A 10,157-nucleotide genomic window follows, 5' to 3' on the forward strand; every position below is an offset into this window, starting at 1 on the left:
CTCCCCTCTGCGGGGGGAGAGCTGGCAGCCCGCTGCAGCCGGGCCGGTACCTTGAGCGCCGCTTTCATGCTGCCGCCGAGCCCGGCTCTGCCCCCTGCCTGGTGCGGGCGCTGCTGGGCTGGGGAGCGCGCTCGGCGGCGAGATCCGCAGCCAAGTAGGAGCTGAAACCTGTCGCCAGCTCTCCCGCACGCACACGCTGGAGGAGCGCGCGGGGCCGCCCCCCTCCCCGGAGCCAGGCGCGCACTGGCGGGGGAGGGAGCGGGCCGTCCCCGGGGGAGGGGAGCTGCTCTTCCTTCCCAGGCAGATGCCTCTGCTGAGCGCTGCGCCCCTTGCTGGGGGGCTCCTCTCCTCCTCCAGGAGGCAGCTTAAGGAAAGCAGCGGGGGATAAAGAGCTCACCTGTTTCTTCCTTAAAATCCCTTCCAATCTGAGGGATGCGCGGGGCACATTAGGAACCTTAAGCGAGGGGGACTTGGCAACTTCAAGGCACAAGGCCGGTCTCTTGGCACAAGCCTTCCGAGGCCAATGCCAGCGCCAGGATCTGGCGGAACAACTGGACGGCGGGTAGCTTGGGTACCAAGAGAGCGGCTCTTGAATTATGCGTGTGGCACCTACATGTCACAACTGCGGATGTACAAAATGCCTGTTGCCAGGTAAACAAAAATACAGTATTGCTTTCTCGTAATGCTGTTCCAAGTCATTAGTCAGAAGTTGGAAGATCAACGACCTGTTCCACTGGCAACAAATCTTATGTCGGAATATATATTTGCATAGACATAGATAATGGCATAGGTCCGCTAGTGGGTTTCAGCAGCAAAGCCGAAGTAGAAGAAAGTGGTTGGAGATGTTCATTTACACTAAAATGTACAGTAATAGTTGGCCAGGCATTTTCAAGCTTTGCAATGTTTACCAAAAAAAATATTTCATTGATATTTTACAGCTCAAACATGGTTCTGGTTTTCACTGGCTGTTATTGGACACTCTACCTGTGTCTGTATTGTTTCAAGAACTTTTGGGTCATGTCTCTCCTATGGATGACAGGGAGGTGTGGGAACAAACACATGCTTCTGCTGCTTGTTCCATGTAAATGCTTTGAGGTAATCTTATTCTTCACCAGGTTTGCTTAGCTATTTACATTTTTATTTCTGTTCTTGAGAAAACCAAGCATAATCAAACTGTCAGCACCTCTGGCCGGCACCTCTATCTGGCCCTCTCCTCTTAGTTAGTTTTACCTAGGTCACAAATGTCATATGTACAATTAAAAGGTTAAGTTTACATTTTAGTGTGTAAATGAACATCTCCAACCACTTTCACAGCTTTGCTGCTGAAACCAATTAGTGGGCTTATGCCATTATCTATGTCTATGTAAATATATATTCTGGAATAAGACTTGCTGCCAATGGAACAGGTCATTGATATTCCAACTTTTGACATTACCTATTCTTGGTACAGCATTATGAGAAAGCAATACTGTTTTCTCACAGTATTTGCTATTTTGTTTCATTGTGCTTCTAATGAGTATTCCACCACTTGTGAAAAAGAAGGTTATGTGTGTTCTCCTTAGAGCCACCCAAGGTTAGCCAGAAGACGCAGGAAAACTACAGTTGTAGTTCTTTAATGCTTGGGAAGACACCACCAGGTCAACTGACAGCTGCTGAGCGATTGTTACCCAGTTTGACGGCACTATCAGCCAGCTGCCTGTGCTTTATCTATCTACAGTACTCTGATGAGCAGCCAGTATGGCCTCTAGCCAGTAGGGCAGCAAAAGAGCCAGGATAATCAAATGTATCAATTTCAATATTTAATCTGCAATCCAAAACAAGCAAGATTGTCCCACAACCTGTTCAATCACCAGGTTCAATAAACACAGGCATATATAAACAAGAAGAACAGCAATCTTTAGTTTGTGGAGCTGTGGGCAGCCTCTGCAGACCCTGTCTGGCTCTAACTCACTCATTACCAGCTTCTTAACTCAGGCGACCATCTCCCAGTCACCAGCTTCCTCTAGGTTAGGGAGCAATGTTATCACTACATCCTTCCTCTTAACAATAAATACAAAGTCATTTAACATGAAAATCAATGAACTCCCTTTCACAGAGGAGAAGTTACTAGTACATCACTCTGAAGTGAGTCTTTACCACTCACTTTACTATTCTTCCTTTTCTCTAGCCCCTTTAGCAAGTCTCTGTGAGTCTTTCAGGAGGTTTCACTTCCTTCTAGAACCTAGGAAGCATCAGATCCAGTTTCCTATTTGTTTTTTGTCAGAAGCTTTTCCTCCAACTCTTGATAGACTTATGTCCTTATCTTGGAATCTGATTGACATGCACTTCTGGCAGCAGTGTGTCTGCACATAGCACAAAGTTCACTAGCTACAGTTGCTGAGGCTGATTTCCTCTTTCAATATGACAGTATGTGCAGTTGTGCCCACAGGTACATTTCTTCCCATAACAATATGGTTGCTGCTTGTGTTCTGGAACATTTAGTTTCTTCCTAGAAAAATTGTCCAGATCTGGGCCATGACAGTCAAAATTATTGTTAGGAGGCACAAATGTTATGTTGTCTTGTATTGTAAGCACACACTTAACTACATGCAGTTTCTCTGAATCTACCAGATCTAAAATTGGTGTCACCTCCCAAGGTGTCACAACAAATGGAAGTTTGTATACCCTTTTTATACTGGATGCTAACAATGCATCTCCTTTTCACTGATATATCTGTTCCTGAATAGCCAGTTATTTTGGTGTTTGTTGGACTCACTTTTGGTTTCAATTTCAATTTTTTTTATTCATGCCCTGGTAAAGTATTAACCTGAGTTCCAGGGTCCTATTTAAATAAAACTATTTTTCTTTGCACTTCCACTGCCAAAATCCAGGCCATCTCATTTATTTGGCTTGATTCAACTATGTCTACATAAAATGCTTCTGGTATGCTCACACCTGTGCATACTTGAAGTTTTTGTGCTTGGGATCTGCAGCACCTAGCAAAATGGATCTTCTTGTAATAGTTAAAGCAGAGCATTTCAAATGTAGAATAATGTTTGGGCCCACGCTGCCTTCCTTACTTGGTGCACATTACTCCTTGTAATGGCTCATCCTTAGCTTGCTCCTGTCAATGGAAAATTCCCATTTGTGAGGTGGCTTTTCTGGCCACGTGCTTTTTGGTCCACTACATGGACAACCCCTTTTCAGCTCTGAAGCCTAGGCCTTCACATTTACTGCTGCCCTATTCATTTGGATAGCCCTTCTAGTAAAGCAGTGTCTGCCACAAATAATCCTATCCTGCAATGCCACAAATAATCCTATCTCTAATCAGAAATTCTATCAAGTTCCCACAAGCACGGATCTTAGTCTCTAGTTTGGAAACATACTGATGTATGCTTTCTCCTGTTTGTCTGCACATAAAAATTGTGTGCTTTTCAAGAGCACCATTCTTTTTTGATGTGTACTACACTTCAAATTTGGATAGTATTTTACTTAATTTCATATTTTGGCCTTTTTCAAAGAAATGGTATTACAAACAGCCAAGGCATCCTCCCCCACAATATGCAAGAAAAGAGATGATTTGACTTTGCCAATTTTCTCTTCTGCCCCTGTGGCTGCTATGTGCTACTTAAACCTTTGTCTGAATGCCCTATAGCTATATTGCCTGACATCAGAAGGGCAGGTGGAGTTTGCAAATCTTCCACGCCCAACTGCCCTTTAACTTAACTATGCAGGAAAATCACTTACAGAGGGCCTTGCCCTTCCACATGGCTGTGTTGCTCCACTTGCTCTCAGTTTCCAAATGATTTCAAGTTCTTCTCATTCACCACTTCTAACACCATGTAGTGATCGCTGGGTTCAGTAAACACAAACACATGTAGACTTCCATTTGTGAAGCTGCATGCAACTTTTGCAGACCCTGTCCAGCTCTAATTCACTTGACTGAGGGACCAGCTCCCAATTACCAACTTCTTTTAAATTAGGGATGATTTTTAAAATTGTAACTTTTATCACTACACAACCTACCCTAATCTATATGGTCATAATGGATTGTGGAATGTAGTTTTTGAGATAATGAATTAAACATTTTACAGGGTGATGCCACTGATGAGCTGCTTCTCAACATGTGCTGCACACTTTCGGAGCAGAAAAAACTATTCCAAAGGTTTGTTTTCAGTTCTGCAAACCCATAAGCACTGCCAGCCCAGATCCATTTTTAGATGTGCATAAAGGACTATTTTCATTAAAATATATAAATGTGTGCATTCAGTTAGCAGACATAATGCTGATCACAACTTTACAGTTGGTGTGGCAATGAGCAAGTCATGTTCAGAATTATATCATCAACTCACAGTTAGACTCTTGTTTCCAAACAGATTTAATAATATCAAATGATGTGATTCTAAATATAACTTGGCCATGCCTACAGTGACTGCAATATCAGAGGATACAAATGGCAGCTAGATGACTCTTCATAAATACTAATTAAATGCAATGAATAATTTAAATTCACACAGCTCAATAGAGAAAAAACCTGCAACAGGTTTATGCATATATCTGTCATATGATACATTTCCTTAATTGAACCAATAATTGTAGTTTATGAGCAGTAGCTTTTTGAAACTTAAATTAATCAAGAACTGTATGAGTTCAATAAGTCAAGCTGTGAGCTGTCATACTGGCAACAGAGAATGGTTTGGAAAACTGTGTTCTTCCTACCACTGACCTACTGAACAACCAGGGGCACAAGCATAACAATTCAGTCAGTCCCAAGGAATTAATTCAGAGACCTGTTGAACAACCATGGATAAGTCCATTCACTTCTTCATGCTGGTCTTTTCTATCCGTCTTCGTATGTTTAGCCACAAATTCTTTGGAATATAGATTGTTTTCATACCAGGCTTAGTAATGAAACCTGGGCCGTCAGGAAGAACTGTAAAACAGGTCATAATGATTATAATTATATCAATGGGCTGGTCAAAAAAGTTTTAAGTATAGAAAATTACTAAGAACATGCTGTGGCACAGGATTTATTAGTACATGCATGTAAAATATGTAGCAAAATATGTCCATATTTGGGTCTTTACTGTTCTGCATACAAGTATCTATCATAAATAATAATAATAAATTATATATAAGTGTATGCAGTACAGAATAAATCTAAATATGGACATATTATGCTATGTATTTTACATTTATGTATGCATGTATACATGGGGGCTGGTGCCTCCTGAGTCTGGAGGGGGCACCTGTAGAAGCTGGTGGCGGTGGCAGGGATAGGACTGGTGAGGACCTGCAGATGTCGCCAGCAGTGTCGGTGGTGGGGACAGGGCTGGCGAGCACGCACAGAAGGTGGCGGTGGCAGGGATGGCATGTGCCCCCCCCCCACCGTATTCCCCCTTACCAGTCGCCTATATATGTATATATAGATGCATGTACATGTATATTGTATTGTTTTGTATATGTATATAACTTGCCACCAGAGTCTCCATTAATCTTTGTGAACCTGATTTCTATTGTTTCTCTTTTTCTGATGTTACTCAGCTTATTAAATTGCCATCCATGCAAGTGTTCTGTCCTATCCTTTGGAAACAGAGTCACCTTCTTCATAAGGTCTAAGATAGTCAACTCCCTATTTCACTCTGTCTGTTGTGTAACTGGTACCATTAACTGCCAGCATGTTTCTGCTTCATCCTTATGTTCTTCAGTACAAGTAAGAATATGTCTTCTGAGTTTTAATATAGCCAAATTCAGCATCAGGCATCTAAAAAGCAAGAATGCAGACAAATCTATAGTATGGAGAGGTGAATCCTAGGAAGCACTAACTCTAAAAAAGCACTTAAAGGTCATAATGGGTTTCTAGTGCAGTCATAGTTTCATAGTCATTAGGGGCTGGAAGGGGCCTTACAGATCATCGGGTCCAGCCCCCCTGCACATGGGTAGGAAAGACCACTGGGATCAAATGATCCTAGCAAGATGGGTGTCAAGACATTTTTTGAAGATTTCCAGGGTGGATGACTGTACCACCTCTGAGGGGAGTCTGTTCCAAACCCTCAGCACTCGGCTTGTAAAGACGTTTTTCCTTATGTCTAGCCTGAAGCAATCTTCAATCAGCTTGTTCCCATTATTTCTTGTTTTCCCATGGGTAGGCCTTGGTGAATAGATGCTCCCCAAAGCCCTGATATACTTATAGGCTGCAACCAAGTCCCCCCTGAGTCTTCTCTTCTCCAGGATGAACAATCCCAAGTCCCTCAGCCTTTCCTCATATGTCTTGGTCCTCAGGCTTCTAATCATGCTACACACCCTCCTCTGGACTCTCTTGAGCTTCTCCACATCCTTCTTAAAGTGCAGCATCCAGAACTGGATGCAGTACTCCAGTTGCAATCTCACCAAGGCTGAGTACAGTGGAAGGATGACATCCTTTGCCTTGCTCAAGATGCTTTGGTGGATGCATGCCTGTGTTTGGTTAGCTCTGCCAGCTACAGCATCGCATTGGTGACTCTTGTTCATCTTGTTGTCAGTCATAGCCGGCAGTGTAATGAGGCCATCAACAAGGCCAATTGCACCTTGTCATGAATTAGCAGTTGCATGACTAATAGAACAAAGGAGGTGATGCTCCCCCTCTATGCGGCACTGGTCAGGCTGCAGTTGGAGTACTGTGTCCAGTTTTGGGCACTGCACTTCAAGAGGAACACGGGGAATCTTGAGAGGGTCCAGAGGAGGGCCACTTGCATGATTAGTGGCCTTCATAATAGACCCTACGGGGGAAGGTTGAGAGAGCTGAATCTCTTCAGCCTTCACAAGAGACGGCTGAGGGGAGATCTTGTGGCCACCTATAAATTTATTAGGGGAGGTCAACGGGGAATAGGGGAAGCGCTGTTTACTAAGGCACCCCAGAGAGTGACTAGGAATAATGGGTGTAAACTAGTTGAGTGGATTTAGATTAGATGTTAGGAAGAAATTTTTCACAGTAAGGGTGGCCAGGATCCGGAATGGGCTTCCAAGAGAGATGGTGCTATCACCTAGCTTGGAGGTCTTCAAGAGGAGGCTAGATAGTCACCTGGCTGGGGTCATCTGACCTCGGTCCTCTTTCCTGCCAGGGGCAGGGGGTCGAACACGATGATCCATTGTGGTCCCTTCCAACTCTAGTCTATGACACCCAGGTCTCGTTCAGTTGTGGCAGTAGCAAGAATAGCACTGTTGAGCCTGTAAGTGTGTTGCAGATTATTTCTCCCCAGATGGAGCATTTTACATTTTTCTGTATTAAACGACATGAGGTTGAGGTCTGCCCATTTCACAAGTCTGTCCACATTGGCCTGTATTGCCAGCCTGTCTTCAAGTGTGACCACACTCCCCACAGTTTGGTGTCATCAGTGAACTTTGCCAGATTGCTTATAATACCTGAATCCAAATCATTAATGAACATATTGAAGAGCACTGGTCTGAGTACTGAACCCTGAGGGACACTACTGGCCACTAGGCCTGTGCGAAGCAGCTAGTATTTGTTTTGGATTCAAATTCGGCTAATTTGGGGGACAGTGATTTGATTTGGTGATTTGAATCACTGTCCTGAATCAATTTGGCTGAATCTGATTCGGAGATTTGGCCACCGCCAAATCAGCTGAATCTCCGAATCAAACAGGCCCCATCTGCTCTCCCAGCCCTGTCAATGGCTCCCTGCCTGGCCCCAGCCTCCCAGCTCTTTAAAAAAAAAGCCCGGCATTCACTGGCTGCTGCCAGGCAGGAGGGTGATTCCCACTTCCCCCCACTGCCCCATGGTGTTTTAAGTTATTGAGCTCAGTACATTGATAACTAGCTCAAACTCTATTGACGTTGTTATACAAAAAGTCAGACTAGGTGGTCCTTTTTGGCATTTAATCTATTAATGAGTCTTGACATGTTTCCTAGCAGTATCGGATCTCTTCTTTGTCACCACTATCAATAACTACTGACATGAAAATAGATATAATTACATATCTACCTTAGCTGTTCCAATTACTTCTAGTACTCATATTTTAATGCCATAAGTCAGATATTTGGCCCATAGAGCAGATTTAGCTCATGGAACCTCTCTGCCTGGCCCACCAGACTACCAGTGGGCACCAGAAATTATGGGTCATGGCCTACTGCAGAATCTAGGACCCTTTGTCCCCACTGGGAGTGGCCATCAGCAGAAAGCTTGGCTCACCCTGTACTCACTGCTGCCAGACCCCTCACCACTGCTGCCATGGTGGCTGCTCTGACAGTCCTCATGCCCCAGGCTGGATCCAGCCCATAAGGAGCCCTGTGGCCCAGATCCAGCCCAGGGCCTCAGTTGAGTTTGATATCCCTGCCATAAGTGATATAATTATTATAGACTAAACAATGTATTCACAACAGTTTCAGAGTCCCAGATAACTCCCTACTTTAGAGTTGTCTGATTAGAGAAACTTTTTTTCAACATGAATTTCTGTTGCTGTCTCTTTAAGAGCAATTTTAACCTTACTGTGATTATTTTTTGTAACTGACAGCTGTCTAGTATACCCTGCTGTTTTCTAACTGATAAAAACCTGCTTTGTCCCAATTTTAGGTCTTTTGCTTTATTTTTAATACTTACTTCTCTCTAAGTAGTAGCAGCTATCCAGGACCTTGTGTGTCAGCTTCTAATTATGGGAGAAATAAATTGTTTTATTCACTTTCATACAGTCCTGCAAAGGGGAAATCACAAACAGCATGGCTCAGAAATCTCAGCCCAACACTAACATCTGGAGCCCAAGAAGATATTTTGCCTCAAGAATTAGGTCTAATCATAAATCAGGGCAGAAAATAAGCTGTGCTACTATTCACACAAGTCATTTTCCCAGAAACTTGAATAAAAATTAACTTCTTCATTTAGCATATCTTTCCAAGGTAAAATATTTGCTTACCCTAAGAAAATCCGAAACTCTCTTGGTGACATTTGCTATTAGAATATATTGCTGAGGAAAATGATGCATGTCCATAAGGCCTATAAGCTAAATAGTGGAATGCAGTACCTTTCTGTTCAACTTATGTTCCTAATGACATAAGGGTTTCTTCTTGCCCTCTCTGACATTTTTAGTGCACCATCTGTACTAAAGGAGGTTTAGTAGCAAGAACATCTTTTGTCCTGTTTCTTAAGCCAAGGCAGATTTTTTATTTCCCTTTGCTCCCTTTTGCTCTTCTCTCCTTCCCCCCATAACTTGCTATCAGGGAAGAATGGAAATTATTTCCCTTGTTTCCCTGAGCAAAGTGGAATTTTTCTATTCTTTGTGCATAGTTTGGCTGGAAGAAAAGTAACTGAGAAAAATTCCTTTTTTGAACTTTATGTTTTCCCTGTGCTAAGCTGAGATTCTTCAAAACGGAACAGTATGCCAGTGGGGAAGAGGAAGCAGACTCTAGGCAAAAGTATATTCTTATCTGTGAACATTAACTTCCTCCACCTAAAACAGGACAAATTTACTGTTGCTGTTATCCCATCCACAGAAACAACTCCCATGTTTACAGCCACTGATTCGGGTCAGCCATTGATTTTGGTTTGCAGCCACTGGTTTTGGTCTGTTTTCAAACCTCCATTGTTGTCAGTTGCCTGTCTATGGTCAAGGCCAGACCAGAGATCAGGAGCTAGAGAATCCGTGCATGGAGCGATATACTGGGGTCCAAGGTAGGGGACCTTTAAGGCTGAAGCAAGGCTGGAAGATCTGAGATGAGGTGATACAGGAACAAGGCAAAATTTCAGAGCTAGAGACACAAGCCAAGCGTTCATGATAAGGTTGGCAACCCTCCAGGATTGCCCTGGAGTCTCCAGGAATTAGATATAAATCTCCAGGAGACTGCTAAGAGTCACCCGGGAGATAAATGATAGGGCATTCATTAACATAAGTAGTATGTGTTGACTCTGACTTATACAGTAGACCAGTGGATTTTTCAAATGTAATAGTAACGTGCATTTGCCTTCCTGGCATAAAGTCTACACAGTGTAATCCATAACTGATATATGCAAGTACATGGCATGTTCACATTGTGGATCGTGGGCACGCAGGGATTCCAAAAACCTCCAGGAATAGATTTGAAAAGAGTTGGCACCCCTAGTTCATGAGCAGTGTCAGGGTTTCATAGTTTCGTAGTTTCATAGTAGCTAGGGTCAGGAGGGACCTGAACAGATCATCTAGCCTGACCCC

The 10,157-nt window shown here is 43.3% G+C and overlaps 1 protein-coding gene across 1 annotated transcript in view; it reads right to left on the minus strand.

The window, feature by feature from the left end:
* The window catches only part of PRKD1 (protein kinase D1), a 280,997-nt gene extending 280,639 nt beyond the window's left edge, over positions 1 to 358 (minus strand). The window contains 1 exon segment of the mRNA XM_025211210.1: positions 51 to 358. The gene's annotated coding sequence lies outside the window, so the exon portion shown is untranslated.
* Positions 359 to 10,157: the final 9,799 nt, after the last annotated feature.

This window comes from Alligator sinensis, unplaced genomic scaffold, assembly GCF_000455745.1.
Source record: "Alligator sinensis unplaced genomic scaffold, ASM45574v1 scaffold668_1, whole genome shotgun sequence".
In the NCBI taxonomy this organism is placed as follows: Eukaryota; Metazoa; Chordata; order Crocodylia; family Alligatoridae; genus Alligator; species Alligator sinensis.